Source organism: Bubalus kerabau, chromosome 1 (genome assembly GCF_029407905.1).
Source record: "Bubalus kerabau isolate K-KA32 ecotype Philippines breed swamp buffalo chromosome 1, PCC_UOA_SB_1v2, whole genome shotgun sequence".
In the NCBI taxonomy this organism is placed as follows: Eukaryota; Metazoa; Chordata; class Mammalia; order Artiodactyla; family Bovidae; genus Bubalus; species Bubalus kerabau.
Genome location: NC_073624.1, coordinates 60,626,509 through 60,649,348, shown reverse-complemented (window position 1 = coordinate 60,649,348; position 22,840 = coordinate 60,626,509). Strand labels below are relative to the sequence as shown.

The following is a 22,840-nucleotide window of genomic DNA, read 5'->3' as shown; positions in this document are numbered from 1 at the left end:
CTTTGCATGTTCTTCTCTCTCTCCTTTCTCTGTTTTCTCATCTCTCACTAGCTTACCCCCACTCAGAGGCTGAACTTGGCACTGCCTGGTAGAAGCCTGGAGCACGCACCTGCTCTTGACGTGGTTGTTGGTGTGATTCAGAGGGCTGACATCTGCCCCTCAGCTACCGGAGCATGTCCAGGAAGCCGGATCTTTCCCTTGAGAGAAACTTTTTGTTTTACTGATCACCAACTGATCCTTGAAACCAAATAAGATGAAATGTTGGGTTGTTTTTTTTTTTTCCCCCAGCATCACAAAGAGATGGGTGCCTTGGGACCGTGTGAGGAGTGTAGTGAGGGAGAGGGCTGCTTGCATGTAGCAGAGCACCAGTTTCCAGTTTATAATCAGGGAACACTATCAGACAGTGGCATATTCACAGCCTTGAAGGGAGTCAAGGCTTGATTGAAATTCTGTTCTGCTACATGTAGGCTGGTGACCTTGGCCTGAACCCGAGCATTGGCTTCCTCTTATGGAAAGTAGAGGTTTTTAGGCTTTCATAGCGCTGTGAGGATTAAATGGGATCACCCACGCACATTACCTAGAAGAGCTTCAACAAAGGTGAGGATTCTCCATAGGCTCATTGTATTTTGTACTCTAGATTACTCTGCTCCCCCAGTTCTGTTTTGAGTGAACAACACTATTAAATAGGTATTTTTTCAAGTACAGTTATCCCTCCATAACCACAGTTTCTTCATCCATTCATTCAACCAATTGCAGATCAAAAATATTCAGAAAAAAATTCCAGAATATTTCAAAAAGCAAAACTTGAATCTGCTACAGATTGACAACTATTTACACAGCCCTTTTATTGTATTTTCAATATTTGTATAGCATTTACCTGATTTATTGAATTTACCTTGTTGTTTTAGTTGTTTAGTCATGTCCAGTTCTTTTGCAACCCCATGGACTGTAGCCCACCAGGCTCCTCTGTCCATGGGATTTCCCAGGCAAGATTGCTAGGCTGGGTTGCCATTTCTTCCTCCAGAGGATCTTCCATGTACTAAGTATGATAAGAGATGATTTAAAGTATACAGGAGGTATACATATATCCCCCCCCCCCTTTATGGTTGATTCATGTTGAGGTTTGACAGAAAACAACAAAATTCTATAAAGCAATTATTCTTCAATTAAAAAATAAAATTTAAAAAAAGTTTATGGGTTGATGTGCATAGATTTATACATGATACTATGCTGTTTTGTATAAGGGACTTGAGTACCTGTGAATTTTGGTATCTGTGGGGCATCCTGGAACCATTCCCCCATAGATACCAAGATACAACTGTAATGAGGAACTGAGGTGAGGAAAATCAAAGGAGAATTAGGAGGTGGGGGCAGAAGATGGATTCAGTTTGGAGCGTGTTAATTTTAAAATGCCTTTTTGACTTTCAAGAGGAGCTATCAATCAAAACTTCTGGAGAGATGTCAGTCTGGAAGTTATTAACATGCCAGTGGCAGTCTATATAATATACATACATATATGTATATTATATGTGCACTATATATTATATAGTGCATATAGTTGGCGGGAGTGAAAGAAACTCCTTGAACCCAAATGGTACCATCAGGCCAGCCAATCTGAGAATGAGGTGCTCTAGGAGGCTAAGATAAGTGGTGCAGGGAACCACAAATACCAAAGGAAGAAGAAATTTTAAATAGCAGTGTCGTCCCATGCCAGATGCAGCAGAGTAGTTCAGTAAGATGGTAGAAAGTGTCCCTTAAAGATGTTAAAATATGGAGCTCATGGGTGAACGTGCTGGCAGCATTTCCAGTGAAGCAGTGAGGACAGAAGCCAAAGGGCTGTGGGTGAAATGGAAAGTGAGGAAGTGGAGACAGGGCATGTCAACTACTTTCCCAACAAAGAGGATCGCACCTGGAGGAGGAGGCAGGGTCATGGTGAATGTCATATGGCAGAAGGCAGAGTCCTGAATGTGTTCGTAATCAGAGAGGAAGGAGATTTGAAGATGCTTAAGACCTAAAAAAAGGAGAGGAATTTTTAAAGAAACTGAGGGAGTTGAGAGGGTGTTGGATAAGGAGCATAGGAGATGGCGTTGGTCTTACACATGGCGTAGGGGTACCTTGTGCTCTGGGATTGGAGGAAAGGGGATAAGGCAGGGTGTGAAGGCAGGGGGATTTGACATGGGAAAGGATGGTGATGATGAAGCTCACTGCTAAGAGTACTGCTGGATTTATTTATCCATCTGGAAGTGGTTGGGGGTTCTCAGGTAGCTCAGTGGTAAAGAATCCATCTGCCAAGCAGGAGACACACTTTGATCTCTGGGTTGGGAAGATCCCCTGGACAAGGCAATGGCACCCACTCCAGTATTCTTGCCTGGGAAATCCCATGGACAGAGGAGACTGGTGGGCTACAGTCCGTGGGGTCCCAAAGAGTCAGACACAACTTAGCAACTGAGCATGCACACAAGATGTGGTGACATTTTGTAATGATTATTGAAAAGTTTTAAGCTTTTTAGGGATTTTGAAATTAATAAGGAATTTGCTTAGCTCTAGACTACTTGCTCCCTGGTGGCTTCCCTGGTGGTTCAGACAGTAAAGCATCTGCCTGCAATGCGGGAGACCTGGGTTCGACCCCTGGGTCAGGAAGATCGCCTGGAGAAGGGAATGGCAACCCACTCCAGTACTCTTGCCTAGAAAATCCCATGGAGAGAGGAACCTGGTGGGCTACAGTCCATGGGGTCACAAAGAGTCGGACGTGACTGAGAGACTTCACTTTCACTTTCAGACCATTCGTTCACATAGCATTTGTTCTCCAAGTATGTGAAAGGCATCCACATGCCTAGGTCCCATCCATGCTATGGCTCAGGCTTCTGAGCTATGGCCTATACATGCTTTACTTTTTTTTTTTTTTTTTTTTTGTGGCCAACCTTAAGCACTTAGGAATGTCAAGAACAGCGACTTTGTGAGATCCTTCTAGAGATTGAGTCAGTGATGGAAATCACATAGTCCCATTCCTCATGGAGCTTTCAGTCTGGTGAGGGTAAAAACAAGCTGAATATAAATTACAAGTGACGGTTAGACCTGTGAAAGTAAAACACAGGGCGTGATGACAGGGGATCATAGGAGTCCCGGACAGGGCTGCACAGTCAGGAAGAGTTCCTCCACAAGGAAGAGACATTTAACTGGAGAACTGAAGGGGGGTATCTAGAAAGTCACTTGATGGAGGGGGAACTGCTTGGTGGAGATAAGGGTAAAGTGTTCCAGGCAGAGAGAGCAAGGTGAACAGTTGTGCAAAGGGAACGGAGAGCATGATGCTCTTTTTCAAAGAAGGACGATCATTTGAGTAAAAGATGTGAAGAGAAACAGGCAGACAACTGATGGAGAGAGAGAAACATGGCCAGGCCGCACAGAGCCCAGTTAGCCATATTAATATTTCTGGACCTTACAAAGAGCATCGTGAGACATTATCAAAGAGGTTTAAGCTGTGTGGGGGGATAGAAGAATGGAAACGTGATCAGATTTTCTATTTAAACAAGCTACTTCTTATAGCTTTGTGGAGAACCGTGGAAGGGAACCAAGAGTGGAAGGAGAAGCAGGTGACACTGTAATTGTCCCAGGGAGAGAGGATGGAAGTTTGGATGAGGGTGGTGACAAGGGCTGGGGAGAAGAGAGGACTGATTCAGATCCCTTTCTGGAGGTGGGATTAGCTGACTTAGACATGTAAGAGACAGAGTGCTTTCCCATGGTTCTTGTCCACTGCATTCAGGTGACTTAAGTCCCCGGTTCTCTGTTTTTCCACAGCATTCTCTGTCAATCTTTGGGAAAGTGCCCATTTTAACTAAGATTGATTTAAACAAGCCAAGTCCCGAGTCACATTATTCTGATTATTTGTGATCTCCAGTTATTTCATTGTTGTGTGGCTAGTCATTTAGTCACCCAAGTCTTAAAATCTTATCTGTAAAGGCAGAAATTCCTGGATGGAAATTTTGGAGTTCTATTGAGGGTGAATTAAGAGGACATGGTAAAGTTGCGTTTGAGGAGGTTAAATCCCAAAGTCGGTACTTAAGGTCACCTATGAAGCATATACAGCCAATCTTCTGGTTAAAAGAAAGTCACGGGACAGTAGAACAAATTAATTAGTGTTCAGTAACAATCATATAAATTCAGCACATGGGATCTCCTATCAGACATTGAGCCTCGACTCTTAAACAGTTGGTATCATTGAAAAAAAAAAAAAGTGAAGAGATGTATCAGTTAAATGTGGTGTATCAAACTTGATTAGACCATGATCTGAAAAAAAAAAAAAACTAACTCTAAAAATTGTAGTAAGGACAGTTGAGGAAATATAATACAGATCATGTGGATTGTATTTAAGGAGTTATTGTTACTTTCATCAGGTGTGGGGTTTCCCTGGTAACTCAGCTGGTAAAGAATCTACCTTCAATGCAGAAGACCCTGATTCAATTCCTGGGTTGGGAAGATCTGCTGGAGAAGGGATAGGCTACCCACTCCATTATTCTTGGGCTTCCCTGGTGGTTCAGCTGGTAAAGAATCTACTTGCAATGTGGGAGACCTGGGTTTGATCCCTGGGTAGGGAAGATCCCCTGGAGAAGGGAAAGGCTATGCACTCCAGTATTCTGGCCTGGAGAATTCCATGGACTCTATAGTCCATGGGGTCACAAAGAGTCAGACAGGACTGAGCGACTTTCACTTTCATCAGGTGTGAGAGTTGGATCATGGTTCACGTCTTGTTTCAGGAGCTGTATTTCAAAGGGGTGAAGTGGTATGATGTCTGTAACTTTTAATGGTTATATAAAAATAAGGATGTAGAAATGGACAAGAGATTGAGAGATGAAGCTTCGAATATGGCAAAATAAGAACACTTGCTGTAGAAATTGGACAGATGTATTTTTATTGTCCTATTATTTCAACTTTTTATTTGAAGTTAAATTCTTTATTTTTGGTTGTACAGCATGCATGGCTTGTGGCATCTTAGTTCTCTGACCAGGTATCGAACCTGGGCCCATGGAAGTGGAAGCGCAGTCTTAACTACTAGACTGCCAGGGAATTCCTCCAACTTCTTTACATCCTTGGAAACTTCAGGTTGAAAAATAAGCACAAAAGGCAAAAATTGAGTATGAACAGCATTGCCAGATGAGTAAGTTGGTTTCTGTTTAGGGTTCGTATTGTATGAAAACACATGTATCTGAAAATACTGGATTCATCCTCGGCTAGGAAGGGGCTGACGCTTGACAAGGTCCTCGGGGACCTGAACATTAAGGCCCAGCACCCCTGGGCGTCCCACATGACCCGTGTAGGCTGACTTCCACCCACCACGGTGGCGGGCAGAAGTGCTTGTACGAGGCAAACTGCTAATTTCTCTCTTTGTATAATAATTTGTTTTGCCCAGCTGGTATAGTTGACCCTACTATGAATTCAATACTTACACAATGCAACTACAGTGTGATTTATTTTTGGAAACTGCTTAGCACTGTGTATACATAACGTGGCAATGGCAAACACTATTTTAATATTGTAACCCTTCATCATTCCAGATCAAAGAGCCCCTGTCTTTGTATTCTGTTTCCACTGACCTTCTACCCTCTGCCTTCAGCATCTACTTCACGTTCTAGCTCTTCTTTTCCTTAGAAACCATGAAGGAAGGTGAAATCTTAACCATGTGTTTGATTTCTAGGTCAGGTTGTTACAGGTTAATAGTTGTGAGTTTCCTGAGGAGGGTTGGATCGGGGGATAGGGGTTAGGGGAGCTGAAATTTTGAGAGGTTGTCTTTGAGAAAAATAATTCAAAATTACAAATACAAAAATGTATATGAAAGTGAATATCTATTTAGAATTAAAAAAAGGAAACTGCAACAAACTAAAGTTTTTTTAAAAAATCTAAGTTCATAGACATCATAAGCTCCATAAAGTTAATAACTTAAAAAACCCTAACTTCCTCACACATACCTATAATACTTTTTCCCCAACATTTTTTGCTTTTAATAAGACCACAACTTTACAAAATCATTTTCTATGGAAAAAATAAAAAGACAATCCTATTCTTCCTCTAGCACTCATTATTGAAAGGTATGAAAAGTTTCTTTCATCTTAAAAGTTTGTTATTGGTAATGTCAGATATGTTATTGAATTATTGTTGAATGCAGAAAAGCCTCTATGAAGTTTCTTGCAGAGATGGACTGTAAGACTTCAGGCCATTTCAAGTTTTTCATGTGCAGTGACCAATCACAAATTCTCTTCGAACTGACAGCATTCATTAACCAGTTTTTCATCAATGGTACAATGAGTGTTTTGTCAGCACTGAAATTTCATGTCACCTGGGTGAGTCAGTGTGTAAGCACTAGGAATAGTTCTGCAAGCCATTCCTATACTAGCACAGCTGGCAATAACTCAAATATACACAGGCAGGACACATAAATACATGCTACTAAACCAGAACTACATGTATCCTCAACTCCACTTCCCCTTCCTGCAAAAGTCACTAACCACTCTGATACCACCAAGCACAGGGAGAAGTGTGATGGGAAAGTTAGAAGGAAAGAGATAACAGTGATAAAACTATATGATTTTTGCAGATTTTATAAAAAATATATGAAGTTGTCAACACATTGCTATTAGAAAGGATCTGTGAACACGGTGACTGAGTGGTAAAGTTGGTTGTGACTTAGCAACTGAGCATGCATTCGCGCTCATGAACGTGAAGGCCCTGAAATTTCACTCATTAGCTTTCTGGTACGTCTTACTATGCTTAAGACAAGTTTTTCTCCATTTCACATAAACTTATACTATCAAGTAAAGTTTTCTGCTTACAATGGGCTCCTAATAGTTGTTAAAGATGATTTTAGAGAGAATGGTTTATGTAGTATTGGATGTGTCATTTAAAAACTTCAATAACATAGGTCATGAAGAAAATATTTTTCAAATATGATTATTCCAACTTCTCTCTATATAACGTATATCTCCAAGAATCCTTTGGTGCTGTAGTTTTCAAGCTTGGCTTCACACTAGATTCTCTTGAGATATTTTTAGAAAAATATCAATGGGAGTAACACAGACAATGGTACTTTTAAAAAAAAGCTCTCCAGGTGATTCTAATGTTCACCTAGAAATTGCTGTCTAGCTGATTCTAATGGTTGAAATTTCTTTTTAACATTTTTCTTTTATTTTTTGCTTAAATGTCAAAATATTATTCTAGTTCTCCCAGGATTCTTTTGAATGAAATATAAGGGTATGATATTTGGGAAATGAGTTAACCCATGCTTAGTAGTATAGGCATTATGTAAAATATATCTTTGCTAGAAAGGAACTCTTCTGGTAAAAATTCCTGTTTATATAGAATGCAGTACCACAGTGGTGTGCTGACAGGATGAGATATGAACCAGATGATGTGAACAGCTCCTAATTAAAAATAAAATTAATTTTCTACTGAGCATCCTCTGTTGTACTTGAAGGCAAATGCAATTTTTTTGCTATAATAAAAGGTGCCTTGAAGGGGTCAGCTGCAAGGATATTTCAAACAGAAAAGTGTCCGGCATAATAAATCCATTCCAGCTCATCAGACACCCACGCTTTCTCACCCTGGCTCAGGTCACCTATGGAGCCGGGCCGAGCAGCCAGCTGGCTGCAGCTCTCTCATCTCCTATCAGAGAGGATTGTGCGTTACAAATGATTACTATCTGCTTGTTCACTCTGTCCACCTTGAATATATTGCTCTTATTTCTCCTAAGATGGCTAATTTGAATAATAAATAGAATAACATTTATGATGAAAGAAAATTAGAATTAAGAACATTTTTATAAGCGAGATATTTAATGCTTTCAAGTTATTTAACTGTGCATGAATACAAGCTTAATCTCCGTCTTTTCTTAAAGTTGTTTTTTTAACAAATTGAGAAAGTTCTACATGCCCAACTTTCCTAGTTATTTCACTCCAACCTTCAATGTTAATCAGTTAAAAGCCTTTTTATATGTATTTAAACCTATGCACTATATGTACACAGTCCTCTTTAAGCTTGGAAAGTAATCTTACCCTAATATAAAGAACTTACCCCAAAGGTGATACTGGCCCATGATGGCTTGATTTCATAGGCTTAGAGCTGAAGGGTTTGAAAGTGGTTTCCAGCCTCAGAAGGATTTATAACATGCTAGAAGGAAACAACGACATAAAGAATGTCAAACAGAAATAAATTCTATAGTAAAAAAAAAAGTAAGTGTTTGAACCTGCTCTATGCCAGAACCAAAACATTTCTTCTTGTTTGATCTTTCAGAACTCATAGGGCAAGGAGGTCTTAAAGTTGTAATGAGAGCATCTCCCATCAGATCCATATTTCTTACAGCAGGAAATAGGGCTGCCAGGTACGTTCTTAGCTGATGAAGAGGGAAAGGCTTCTCCATCCGAGGGAAGAAAGAAAAGCCAGAGGTACAACTGGATGCATCAACAGCAAGCATTCTGATAAAAGAAAGTGGGAGTAAGCAAGGGAAAAGTTAAGTCAGTTGCAAGAAAGGATTTGGGAATAATAAGCTACCTTTAACTTCCTCTTTACTTAGAATGAGAGATGACCTGGGTGAGAGGCTCTCAAGACCTCTCCAAGTGACCCAGAGAAATCTTCCTAAAACATGAAACCTAATCACCTCTGCCTAACCTCTACTTAAAACCCTAAAATGTCTTTCCCTAACTTTCCAAATGAAGCACACAGAATGCGAGATTATTTTTAAAAATATAAGCCCTCTGCCTTCGCCTTTAATTTTATTTTCCCCTTTCTTCCTCAACACATTTTCCCCTCTTTTTTCCTCAACACATTCAAATACTTGTGGACACACAGAGACACACATACACAGCATTGTGGTTCTTCAGGCTTCTCTGTTTCCGCACATTCTGTTTGCTTTTTCTTGTTCACTTGACAAACTCCTCCTTCCCCATGAAAACCTTGCTTAGGAGTTGTCTCTCTATGAGGTTTCCTCTGAACTCAAATTAATGATAATAATCTCAGTAATAATTATATCAGTAAGTCTTCTTCTAAAATTTTATAAATTCCTCTGTAGGTGTACAATGCTGTTTTTCTACCTAGAGGATAAGCACCTTAGGGTGGGTACCATTTTGCTTCTCTAGTACATACTATGGACCAATACAAAGGCATTCAATAATTGTTCTGTTACACAGAAGGGGCTAAAGTGTATTATTTCCATTCCCCCTCACTCGTTCTGTTCTCTCATGCTGGGTGAGCCCTCAGGATCACACACCTCTTTATACAAGTTCATTAGCTTATTCATAATACCACTTGGATACAAATATAAGCATAACAACCCATATTTAACTCTTAAGTTTCAACTGGGTATCTCTGTCATTGCTTTTATCATATTATTTCCCAAAAAGCATACCTAGAAAGATAATCATAAACTGTGGTGGGATAATTCTTCCACAAATTCTTTACCACTCTTCCCATTGAGAGGAAGAGTAATTTTTCTCTCCTTGAGTGTGGGCTGGCCATATTGGCATTTTGACCAATAGAATATAAAAGAAGTTATATTCTGGAGTCGCTGAAACTGGATCATGCTTTGAAGCTTCTTCTTCACCTCTTTAGAACACTCCAAGAATCTTGAGCTGTCATGTAAGGAATCTGAAGGGCCCACATACAGGTGTTCTGAGTGACAGACCCAGTGGTGCCCTACTCTTCCAAGGGGCTGACATGTGAATTAATCCGGGATCTTCTAGACCATTTTATCTGCCAACTCAGTGAATACTATGGAGTGACCTCTGTTGACACAACATAGAACAGAAGAAACACCAACTGAGCACTGCCTAATTTCTTGGCTTACAAGTTTATGCAACAACAATTACATAATTGCTATTTTAAGTCACTTAGTTTTGGCATGGTTTGTTACACAACAGTAGATAACTTGAACACAGCCACTTTCTCCCCACTTATGCTTAAGTGCTCACCACCCTTATTGGCTGAGTCACATATAGAAGGATTCTTGCTCTGCATTCTTAAATTATGGATAAATTTACTTCTATAGATCCCTTTTACCTAAGTTGAAGCTTATTTTCTATTCTTTTCTCAGATAATGAACTCTCCATCTGACTCATTCGTTCTTTTAAACTTTTGATTGACTGGTTTGTTTGTTTGTTTGTTTATTACGGCTGAATCTTGTGGCATGAATAATCTTAGTTTCTTGACCAGGGATGAAACCCTCACTCCCTGCAGTGGACGTGCAGAGCCTTAACCACGGAACTAACAGGGAAGTCCAATCTGACTTTTTCTTTAAAATTTCTGGACATTTCTAGCTTTATTATTCCCTTCACTTTCTTCTACCCCAACTAGACTCTCACCTCTCTTGTGTCATTATTATGGACATCAGTAATTCCCGAATCTCCTTGCTTTTCTCAAGATAGCTCCAAGTATAACCCAGCAACCAAACTGATAATAAGCATTTAAATGGACAATTTAAAAAATGTTGGAGACTCTACATCCCTGGAGGATTTTAAGATAGGATATGTAATATGTTACCTATTGGATGGGTGGTTTAAATAGTCCTCATCCCAGAATTAGAAAACCAGGATTAGACAACCTTTAGTGATTCCTTTAAACTAGAAGATTCTACAATAGATTCAGATGCATAGAGCCAGACACAGTCCGGAAACATGTAAGCTATTGATTTCTTGATAGTATCATTTGATCACAAGTAAATAACTGCGTAAATCATGTTTTTGATATATATTTGAAGAATTTCATCTTTGAGGAACATGTTTTACTTTTTGAAAAGAGCTATAAATAGGAGTTTCTTCCAACTATAATCAATGTTTATCACTATATTGATTTTCTTTCTGGTATTTTGCAATCTATAAATGTTTCTGAACTTAATCTGTAATTTTCCATTTTTGGTGTATTGAATTGTTGCTCAAAAGTGTTTTTTATCCAACTTGTGTATAAAAGAAAGAGAGGAAGAGAAATTTGCATTTTTGCTTTGGTGACTAATTTGTGCACTTTAGCCATGAGTAGGATTCATTTCCCCACTTGATAGCAAGATGATGTCCTCTTAGAATTTGAGGAGGAGGTAAAATTCTGATTATCTCTTTTCTGAATTTCTTTTTCTCAAGCAGCACTGCCAGGAATAATAGTTCAATTACTCATTATGTTGACCTTTAAAATGGCCTAGTTACTCCAGGAAACAATTTTTGACCGAAGTGATCAAGATTTTCTGCATCCACCACTAAAAATAGTGGAAGTAAAGAGGTCTCTGCCTGTGATGTGTTGAACAGCCAAAAGACAGATATCAGTGGTCCATATCCTAAGGCAGGAGGAGTAGAACTAGGGCATGGATGGCAGCAGGGAGGCATGCTGTGGATGGGTCCCCCACCCCAATGTCGCTTGCCCGCTCTCACCAATATGGCTAGATTTGGTAGCTGTAACTGAGAGACCTAACATCTATAAAGAAATTGTACTTTGAAGTCTAATTCAAGTGTGGTTGGAATCAGGTTGGAACAGACTCACAGGGAGATTCCTCACTCCATCCATGCTATCAGAGGGAAAAGCAATGTCACGTAGAATCTAAGAGCCAGAAGCAGTCACCTAAGGGGAGCTGCCATATAACGCACGATGAACTACAGAGCTCAGAGCAGCACAAAAGTCCCCAGACTCATGAAAGGCAAAGGGAAACAAAGGCTGTGCCTTCAGATGGGAGGATGCCCACAGGTGAAGAAGCTGAGTTAGAAGAACTGCAAAGCCCATCAGCCTGAACAAACAGAAGTGAGGAGCCACACGCGGTGTCACTCCTGCCTCTCTACTCACATCACTGTGTGTTATCAGACAAGTTAATCCCTCAGTGTCTCCGTGTTCTCCTCTATGAAAAGTTAACACCTACGATTATTGTTATCAGGCTTCCCTGATAGCTCAGTGGGTAAAGAATCTGCCTGCAATGCTGAAGACCCTGGTTCCATCCCTGGGTTGGGAAGATTGGCTAGAGAAGGGACAGTCTACCCACTCCAGTATTCTTGGGCTTGCCTGGTGACTCAGCTGGTAAAGAATCCACCTGCAATGCAGGAGACCTGGATTAGATACCTGGGTTGGGAAGATCCCCTGGAGAAGGGAAAGGCTACCCGCTCCAGTATTCTGGCCTGGAGAATTCCATGGACTGAATAGTCCATGGGGTTGCAGAGTCTGATGTGACTGAACGACTTTCACTTCAACATTACTGTGCTATATTCAATGCATTCATTTTTGTAGTGCTTAGAACAGAGTACTCAAGAAGCGTTAATTTTTGTTAAATGTGTTATTATGGATTTCTAGCATCCTCTTTGCTGTTTATATTGTTTTGTGCATTCTGTACATGTTTTGTAAAGACAATTATTTATGGATAACATTGCTCTATTGGCCAATATAACCCTTAAACTACATAATAGTAGTATTAGTCACTCGGTTGTGTCCAACTCTTTGCAACCACATGGACTGTGGTCCAATAGATTCTCCAGGCAAGAATACTAGAGTGGGTTGCCATTTCCTTCTCCAGAGGATCTCCCCGACCCAGGAATTGAACCCAGGTCTTCTGCCTTACAGGCAGATTCTTTACTGTCTGAGCTATAGGGAAGTCCCTAGACAATAGAATTAAACTAGACAATAAAATTAATCAAATTCCCTTTTATTAACTGGGAGGGAAGCCACCTGTCATATTAGCTGTCTCTGCCTACCTTAATACCTGATAGCTGAAACTATAAAGGGGAAGCAGAACCAATAGAAAGCTGAAATAAACTTCCTAAAAGGTATCTTGGTCTTTCAACCTTCTACATAATACACTAAATATATAGTTCTGCTAACATTGGTAAGGAGCCTTTAAGACCAGAGACAAAATAATCTTTTCTAAGAATGCTTGAAAAATAGTGGCAGCTTGTTTTCCATGTAAACTGTCAACATCACCAGATCAGGGACAGTATCAATCATACTTATCCTGCACAAGGCCTAAGACGGAATAGATGGTTGTCTAATCAGTTTTGTTTTGCTCAGCCAATATTTATTGAAAGTCTATTATATGCCAGGCACAGCACTCAACATCACAGAAGACAACCAAAGCCCATTCCCTCATAAAGCTTATATTGCAGTGGCAAAGAGAGATGATAAACAAAAAAGGAAATGACAGAGAGACAGAAAAATCGATTGTCTCTTGATGTTTAATGTAATGTCAGTTGATAATGATTGCTGTGAACAAAGATAGAGCAGAAAGTGATGGAGGCTGGTGACTAAGATTAGTGATCAGGGACAACCTCTCTGTTCATAAAAGACCTAGCTGAACAAGGGGGCTATGATTGGGAAAGAGCGTTCCTGATAGAGGGAATGGCCCTCAAGAGTAGTGAGTCCAGGGTGTCCTGAACAGAGAGGAGCAGAGGGAGGAGAAAGGATGGGATTGTCCAGGGCTAAGCCACATAGCAGGGCTGTGTGGGCCGTGAGAAGGCTTCACAGCTGACTCCTTGTTCTCTGGAGAGTCCCTGGAGGCTTCAAGCAGTGGAGGAAAGCATCTGACATATGATCAAAGGTTCACGCTGTGGTTTTGTGTGAAGCACCTGTTTCCCAGGGGATTAATGGGCGAATTGGTCACAGAGCAGAACCTTAAGAACACTGTTGAACACTTGACTGCACTACTACCCGTGTGGCCAGGCTCTTCTGTGAGTCAGAGAAGATACCTTTCCTGAGAAACCTGCCTACTCCCTTCCTAAGTGCTGTGGACCTTGGCATTTATCATCATCTTCCAGTTTTCATACACAGATTTAGGAGTCTTTCTTGATTTTTTTAGGATATTGTATCATAAAATATTATACTTTTGGCTTGTCTGTTAATAAACCCATTTGTATATCATTTGAATAAATTTACAGGTTGGATCACTGGGCTCTAACTATGCAGGAAAAGTTAAAATCTGTTTATGTTAAATGCTACAGCTGCATAAAAATTATTATCTAGTACTTACCAATCACCTCCTAAAAATCTGCCTTAAATTTCTTTACTCAGAAGCAGAAGAATAAACAGGAAAGAAGAGACTTGACTGTGGTTTAACCTTAAAGAAACAGATTTCTCTTCCCCTAACTCAGTGAGTCCTTTAGCTATTTGATAGGACTGTGACATATGTCTTGGGCCCTAAATTAAGTAGTGAATGAAACTAACATAGCAGGCTTTCCTGGATTATTCCTGCAGATCTGGGTCTATTTGTGAACAAGCTATAGCCTGGAACTAAATAAAACCTTTGACTATGGATCACAAAAAACTGTGGAAAATTCTTCAAGAGATGGGAATACCAGACCACTTCACCTGCCTCCTGAGAAATCTGTATGCAGATCAAGAAGCAAGAATTAGAACTGGACATGGAACAATGGACTGGTTCAAAATTGGGAAAGGAATACGTCAAGGTTGTATATTGTCATCTTGCTTATTTAAATTATATGAAGAGTACATCATGTGAAATGCCAGACTGGATAAAGCACAAGCTGGAATCCAGATTGCAGGGAGAAATATCAATAACTTCAGATATTCAGATGACGCCACCCTTATGGCAGAAAGTGAAGAGGAACTGCAGAGACTCTTGATGAAAATGAAAAAGAAGAGTGAAAAAGCTGGCTTAAAACTCAACATTCAGTAAACTAAGATCAAGGCATCTGGTCCCATCACTTCATGGCAAATAAATGGAGAAACAATGGAAACAGTGAGAGATTTTATTTACTTGGGCTCCAAAATCACTGCAGATGGTGACTACAGCCTTGAAATTAAAAGATGCTTGCTCCTTGGAAGAAAAGCTATAACCAACCTAGACAGCATATTAAAAAGAACAGACATTACTTTACCGACAAAGGTCCATCTAGTCAAAGTGATGGTTATTCCAGTAGGCATGTGTGGATGTGAGAGTTGGACCATAAAGAAAGCTGAGCACTAAGAATTGATGCATTTGAACTCTGGTGTTGGAGAAGACTCTTGAGAATCCCTTGGACTGCAAGGAGATCCAACCAGTCAATCCTAAAGGAGATCAGTCCTGAATATTCATTGGAAGGACTGATGCTGAGCTAAATTTCCAATATTTTGACCACCTGATAGGAATAACTGACTCATTTGAAAAGACCCTGATGCTGGGAAAGATTGAAGGCAGGAGGAAAAGGGGATGACAGGATGAGATGGTTGGATGGCATCACCGACTCAATGGACATGAATTTGAGCAAGCTCCAAGAGTTGGTGATGGACAGGGAATCCTGGCGTGCTGTAGTCCATGGGGTCACAAAGAGTTGGACACGACTGAACGACTGAACTGAACTAAACTGATAGCCTGGAACAAAAAGACATATCCAGATCACTAAATCATAGTTATTTTAAAATTTGAATGCACCTCAGTAGGAAGACATAGTTTGAATATTAACTTAGGTGGCTAACCTCAGTTTCTCCATCTTTAAAATGGGAATATTAATACTTACCATGTGTGAAGTCAAGTGGGCCTTAGAAAGCATCACTACGAACAAAGCTAGTGGAGGTGATGGAATTCCAGTTGAGCTATTCCAAATCCTGAAAGATGATGCTGTGAAAGTGCTGGACTCAATATGCCAGCAAATTTGGAAAACTCAGCAGTGGCCTCAGGACTGGAAAAGATCAGTTTTCATTCCAATCCCAAAGAAAGGTAATGCCAAAGAATGCTCAAACTACCGCACAATTGCACTCATCTCACACGCTAGTAAAGTAATGCTCAAAATTCTCCAAGCCAGGCTTCAGCAATATGTGAACCATGAACTTCCTGATGTTCAAGCTGGTTTTAGAAAAGGCAGAGGAACCAGAGATCAAATTGCCAACATCTGCTGGATCATTGAAAAAGCAAGAGAGTTCCAGAAAAACATCTATTTCTGCTTTATTGAGTATGCCAAAGCCTTTGACTGTGTGGATCACAATAAATTGTGGAAAATTCTGAAAGAGATGGGAATACCAGACCACCTGATCTGCCTCTTGAGAAATTTGTATGCAGGTCAGGAAGCAACAGTTAGAACTGGACATGGAACAACAGACTGGTTCCAAATAGGAAAAGGAGTTCGTCAAGGCTGTATCTTGTCACCCTGTTTATTTAACTTATATGCAGAGTACATCATGAGAAATGCTGGACTGGAAGAAACACAAACTGGAATCAAGATTGCTGGGAGAAATATCAATAACCTCAATATGCAGATGACATCACCCTTATGGCAGAAAGTGAAGAGGAACTCAAAAGACTCTTGATGGAAGTGAAAGAGGAGAGTGAAAAAGTTGGCTTAAAGCTCAACATTCAGAAAACGAAGATCATGGCATCCAGTCTCACCACTTCATGGGAAACAGATGGGGAAACAGTGGAAACAATGTCAGACTTTATTTTTCTGGACTCCAAAATCACTGCAGGTGGTGATCACAGCCATGAAATTAAAAGACGCTTACTCCTTGGAAGGAAAGTTATGACCAACCTAGATAGCATATTCAAAAGCAGAGACATTACTTTGCCAACTAAGGTCCATCTAGTCAAGGCTATGGTTTTTCCTGTGGTCATGTATGGATGTTAGAGTTGGACTGTGAAGAAGGCTGAGTGCCGAAGAATTGATTCTTTTAACTGTGGTGTTGGAGAAGACTCTTGAGAGTCCCTTGAACTGCAAGGAGATCCACCCAGTCCATTCTGAAGGAGATCAGCCCTGGGATTTCTTTGGAAGGAATGATGCTAAAGCTGAAACTCCAGTACTTTGGCCACCTCATGCGAAGAGTTGACTCATTGGAAAAGACTCTGATGCTGGGAGGGATTGAGGGCAGGAGGAGAAGGGGACGACAGAGGATGAGATGGCTGGATGGCATCACTGACTCGATTGACATGAGTCTCAGTGAACTCTGGGAGTTGGTGATGGACAGGGAGGCCTGGCGTGCTGCGATTCATGGGGTCGCAAAGAGTCGGACAAGACTGAGTGACTGATCTGATCTGATGTCTACATATTCCAATATGTGCTGAAGGTTGTGTCTTTGCACTAGGCATGTGGCTAGATTAGGGGAATATCAAGTAAAATAATTTTGATTCCTATTTTTAAGAAGTTTATGACCTTTTTCACAAGTTTAGTTCATCAAGGTATTACTCTGGGTGGGAGAGGATCTAGGGGCAAGAAGAAGAAAGCCTTGGGTATGAAGTGACATTTGAGGTAATTGTTCAAAGGAGGGATAAGAGAGTTTAGAAATAAGGGAGAGAAAACTGAGCCAGAAACAAAGGGAAGCACAAAAATTTCTAGAATAGGGCAGCGCAAGATTGCGTGTGTTTGGGTTGAGTGGGTGGACTGGAATTAGTTTTGTATGTGAATGCCTAAAATCCTAAAGTAGAGACCTAAACAAGATGAAGGTTCATTAATTTCTCATATAAAAGTTAAAAGCAGGACCCAGGGATGCTATGGCACTTCATCATGTCAGGGACACAAGCTTCTTCCATTTTGTTCCACTAGGTGTGGCCTCATTCTCAAAATTATACCTTACAGTTACGAGGGCTATTCCAGCTCCAGCCATGAAACCAACGTTCCCAAAGACAGGAAGGAGTGAAGGAAGGAGGTCACGTTCCCAACCCCTTGCTTGTTACATATATCAGTGATACTCTGGGACCACATGGAGATGGAAGTATGATCAAGAAATATGGTCTTTATTCTGGGCCCAGATAACCATGGTGATGGGTTTGACTAAAGCAGGAAAGAATGATCCCGGGGTACACTGCAGATCTCTGACTCCGTGTGTGTGTGTGCCTTTATACTTGTGCCCATGCATATGTGTGAAGCTATGCACATTCCTAAATGGCAAGTGGGGAGATGAAGATTAAAGGAGATGATACGTAAGAGATTACTTTGCAAATGGATAAAGGGCTGTACAAAATTAAGGAATTACTTTAGGACAAATACATACGTTAGTAGTTACTTAGCCACTGTTACAAAAAAAGAGCCTGAGTTTACGACACACTGGCAGATATAAACAAACTAAATAGAATTGGTTACTTCCTTATTTATATTCCCATGACACTTTAACTTATATTACATAAGTTATTTTTCTTAATAATAGTTTCTGTCTCTAAACTCTCTAGGCCATAAATAACATTGATAAACTTTATACAGTTATAACAGTTATAAAGTTTATTTTCAGAAACTCTCTGCACTATAAATAACATCTTTGGTTTGGGGAAATGTATTCCCTCCATCTGATGCTTCTTTCCATGTGGGTGGAAATCCATTCATGTAATACTTTTAGACTTTACATCCTGGAATATGGTTAAGCATGGGGGATAAACAACTTAACCAAGAAAATTTGGGTAAAGAAATGGTCACATATAGCTATACCCCTTCCCCCCTCTCTCTGTGAAGTCCTGTCCCGAAAGGCCATACATTCTGTCCTGTTCCTCTAAACAAAAGTTTTAAAGTTTGGGGAGATAATTCCATTAGGAGTATTGACATCTGGTGCACAGGCATGGAATATTGAGGGAGAAATCAAGAGGATTAAGTCTGTGAAGATGGAGTGGCTAGGACAGATGGATTTCAGCTTTGGGGAGGAGGATGGACTCCTAACAGTCTTGGCTAGTAGGTTCCAGCAGCTTGTGGTGCTTTGTGCCTGGCCAAGGGACTGATCTATTCATTCTTTCTTCCTGCAAATATTAACTAGTATCTACTAGCTTCCAAATACACTGTTCTCAGCACTGGAAATTTGGCATTAACCGAAGCAGTCCCAAAGCCTGGCATTCAAAGAGCTTTCACTGCAGCTGGGGAGATAGCCACCAGCAAATATGTTTTTTTATAATTACAAAGTGACATGTCAAACACCAATCAGTGCTTCGGAGTAAAATAAAAGCAGGGAAGAAGGTTGGGTAGGTGAGTGGCTCTGAGATGACTGAGCACCTTCAAGTTTAAATAGCGTGGCCAGAAAAGACATCCTGAAGTGAGAGGGTGAGCGATGTGGAACCTGGGGCAATAGCAGGTGTGGGTCATTGGTGTATGGCTCTTCCCAGTTTGGAGACTTCTGGAGTCAGTGGTGCAAGGAGTATCTGGCAGAGAGTGCTGGGGGTGAAGGAGTCCCACATCCTGACAGTGACATCTGTTTCTTCCAGGGAGAGACACACAGCCCTGGTTAGCAATGAAGTGTAGTGTCTAAGAGGGTAAACCCCTTGGGCATGTTGTGGAGGGTTAGAGGCACTATGTCCTCCTCCATACTTCTGTCCACTTTAAGGGGTGTTGCTAGAGTAACATCCCTGGCCCTATTTCAGCCCCTCACTCACCTGGGGGAAAGGGGCCACTTGCCTGGTTTGATAGGATTTGGGAATAAGGAGTTGGACTGGATGTGCAGATGGTGCAAGTCCAAAATCACTGTAGATGGTGACTACAGCCATGAAATTAAAAGACACTTGCTCCTTGGGAAAAAAAGCTATGACAAATGTAGAAGCATATTAAAAAACAGAGATACTAGTTTGCCAACAAAGGTCCGTATAGTCAAAGCTATGGTTTTTCCAGTAGTCATGTATGGATGTGAGAATTGGACCATAAAGAAAGCTGAGCACCGAAGAATTGATGCTTTTGAACTGTGGTGTTGGAGAAAACACTTGAGAGTCCCTTGGATGGCAAGGAAGTCAAATCAGTCAATCCTAAAGGGAATCAGTCCTGAAAATTCATTGGCAAGACTGATGCTGAAGCTGAAGAAGCTCCAATACTTTGGCCACCTGATGTGAAGAACTGACTCTTTAGAAAAGAGCCTGATACTGGGAAAGATTGAGGGCAGGAGAAGGGGACGACAGAGGACAAGATGGCTGAATGGCATCAACAACTCAATGGATATGAGTTTGAGCAAGCTTTGGGAGTTGGTGAAGGACAGGGAGGCCTAGTGTGCTGTTATCTGTGGGGTCGCAGATTCAGACACAACTAAGCGACTGAACAACAATTGGATGTGCAGAACTGTATCCTTTCCTCTCCACTTTCTCTTATCTAACTCTGGTTTGTGAGTTTGTACTCTGGATTGCTCATGGCCAGGTGGGGAGCTTTGCAATTCACAGGAGAGGGCTGTGGTCATTTGGAGCCCCCTATGCCTGGTTAATAAACCTCCTTAAACCTGGTGTTTGGCATTAAGAAACCCTCTTGTCTGCATATTAGACACAGACTCTTTTAGCAGCTTTATCAGGAAAAAAAACATAATTTGATCTTAATGTATTACTCTTTGATCTTATTTCTCAATTGGATCAGAATTGGGTGAGGAAGAAGGCTGCTATGTATTGGTCATGCTCAAACCCTAAGATTGTGAATGTGTAGAATCTGTTATCCATGCAATAAATAGTGGATGATAAGTTGATGGTTGAGTGTGTGCTCTTATAATTCACCCTGAGATCTTTTGGAACTGCAACCTCTAGCAAAAAGGGTAACATAATTTATATAAGAGTGGGAAAAGTGCTAATGAATAGATAACATTAAGAAAAAGAGACCAGAAAGAGATGATTGTTCAGAACTAGGTTTTTCTATTTTAAAGGGTGAAACTTTCTATTCAGCAATACCCTCTCCTTGTGGCATTTAAGTTTGAAAGAGTAGCTCCTTCAGTTGAAGTTGCTGTGGGTAAGTTTTTAACATACCTGCCCAGATTACCGCAGTAGAAAAATCGTATCCTTGGTCTTTGACTTTTCCTAAAGTCCCCGCTGCTGCTGCTGCTAAGTCCCTTCAGTCGTGTCCGACTCTGTGTGACCCCATAGACGGCAGCCCATCAGGCTCCCCTATTCCTGGGATTCTCCAGGCAAGAACACTGGAGTGAGTTGCCATTTCCTTCTCCAATGCATGAAAATGAAAAGTGAAAGTGAAGTTGTGCAGTCGTGTCCGACTCTTAGCGACCCCATGGACTGCAGCCCACCAGGCTCCTCCATCCATGGGATTTTCCAGGCAAGAGTACTGGAGTGGGGTGCTATCGCCTTCTCCGTCGTAAAGTCCCTAAACAACTACAATAATTATGGGTACTGTTCCTTTCTGACACCGTCTCCAAGAACTTGGTCTGTCCTGAAACTGAAGATAAGGTTTTGCTTTTCCCTTGGGAGGAATAAAGGAGCTGGGTGTTATTAAAAAAAAAAACAAAAACAATAGTTGATGTTATGACAAAGAAAGGGCATTTTCCAAGCTACATAAGGATGGAACCATTTGAGAACCTGCAGAATTTTGAGAGAATGCTGAATGGTCTGAGTTTCTAAAGACGGGTGCTTAACACCAGTAACTACACTTTCTGGGCTTTGAGTCATTTTGTGATCATGTTTTAAATTTTTTTTTTCCTTGCAACATAGTTACTGATGAGCCTAAGGGCTCAGACAATGAAAATCAAAGCAGGAATCGTGAGAAAAACAGTTTGCTTTTCTTTTGTATTTTGCTGAGCATTAAAATTACATTTTTGTTTTTAAGTAGAAATTGCAGCGTAAAAGATACCATAATCCATATTTTGGTTCATTTGGGTGGCTGAATTCGGGTGTAATGGGATTTGCTTATATTCTACTGTCTGATAAATGCGACACCATAAACCTGCCTGGAGCTTTCTTGTGTAAACAAAAGACCAGAGAAATTAGCATTTGGATGAACTGTATTTATAAAACGCTATTAGCTTTTAAGAAAGATTTAGATTCTTTTTCTCTAGTTTGTAAAAATCCTCTACTTCTGTCCTTTTTCTGCTCTGTTATCTACTGAATTCAATGTTATAAACACAAAAGTGTTCAATAAATATAACTCAACGATGACAGGCCTGGATATGAAAACAAAACAGCACTCAAAATTGCTAAAGGAAGTTGGTTATTGTTAGAGCTTTTAAAGGCCATGATAGTACAATTTGGTGGAATTCCCAGCTTCCCTTAAATAATGACAAAAGGTGGCCAGCGCTGTCTCTGTGAGGCCCAGGGGTATCTAGAATAAAGACGAATCAGGAGGAAGTGTCCAGAAGACTTAGCCAAGAGCTTTGTCCTAATGGGATGGAGGGTGGCATAATTCTGAAAATTCTCCTTAAGGAATCATATCCATTGATAAGTTTTCTGGCTCTGCTCAGAAAGGGTGCCGCAGAGCTGTATTAACTTGCCGTGTGAAATAACACTTTACCTTGTTATATCTGGAACATTATAACTGACTTGGTGAGCTTGACTGATATCCCTTCTCTGAGAGTTCATCTTGAATGCTTTATGAATGACAGCCAAGCTCTGAGACCCATCACAACCTTTCTTATATAGAGTCGGTCATCCATAAAACTACCATCCCTTTAAAAAATGACCAATTTTGAACAGATTTGTGAGACAGGGTACCTCTGCTTCTAAACTGTGAAGTCATATTAATGTAAATAGGGTTAGAGTTGGGAGAGAAATCATCCTGAAATATTACTATTTCAATTCTTTTTGAAGACTGAAACTAGTAATAATTAAACCTAATGCACTCCTTAGGGATTCTTTATTTTCATAGAAATTTGGCTTGAACTAAGGAAAAACCCAGGTATAGTGTTTCAATGTTGTGCTGAGGGATTGCTTGACTGTTCCTTCAAAAGGCGTGAGGTTGGTTTATTGACAGTTTATGGTTGGATTTTCATAGTAAGCATAAAATAGTTCAAGCAGCAAATGATTTGTGAGTGCCTGTGAAGGGTAGGTATAGGGAGGTATATACTGTTTTCTCTAGTGATCTGCAAATCTACTGGCACTACAGAATGACTTCTCTGTGTGAGATGACCATATATATCTTTTATTTTTAATATTCCTTAGATTCTGGCCTTCTTCAATGATTTACTTCCAACCAGGGTGTTTCTTGCCAAGTCCTCTGTCCTTACACACTTTGTAGACTGAGGGTGAGAGTAAAATGAGTAC

The 22,840-nt window shown here is 40.5% G+C and overlaps 1 long non-coding RNA gene across 2 annotated transcripts in view; it reads left to right on the top strand.

Moving 5' to 3' along the window:
- LOC129649332 (uncharacterized) overlaps positions 1–22,840 on the top strand; it is a 208,755-nt gene that overhangs the window by 145,979 nt on the left and 39,936 nt on the right. The window lies entirely within an intron of this gene.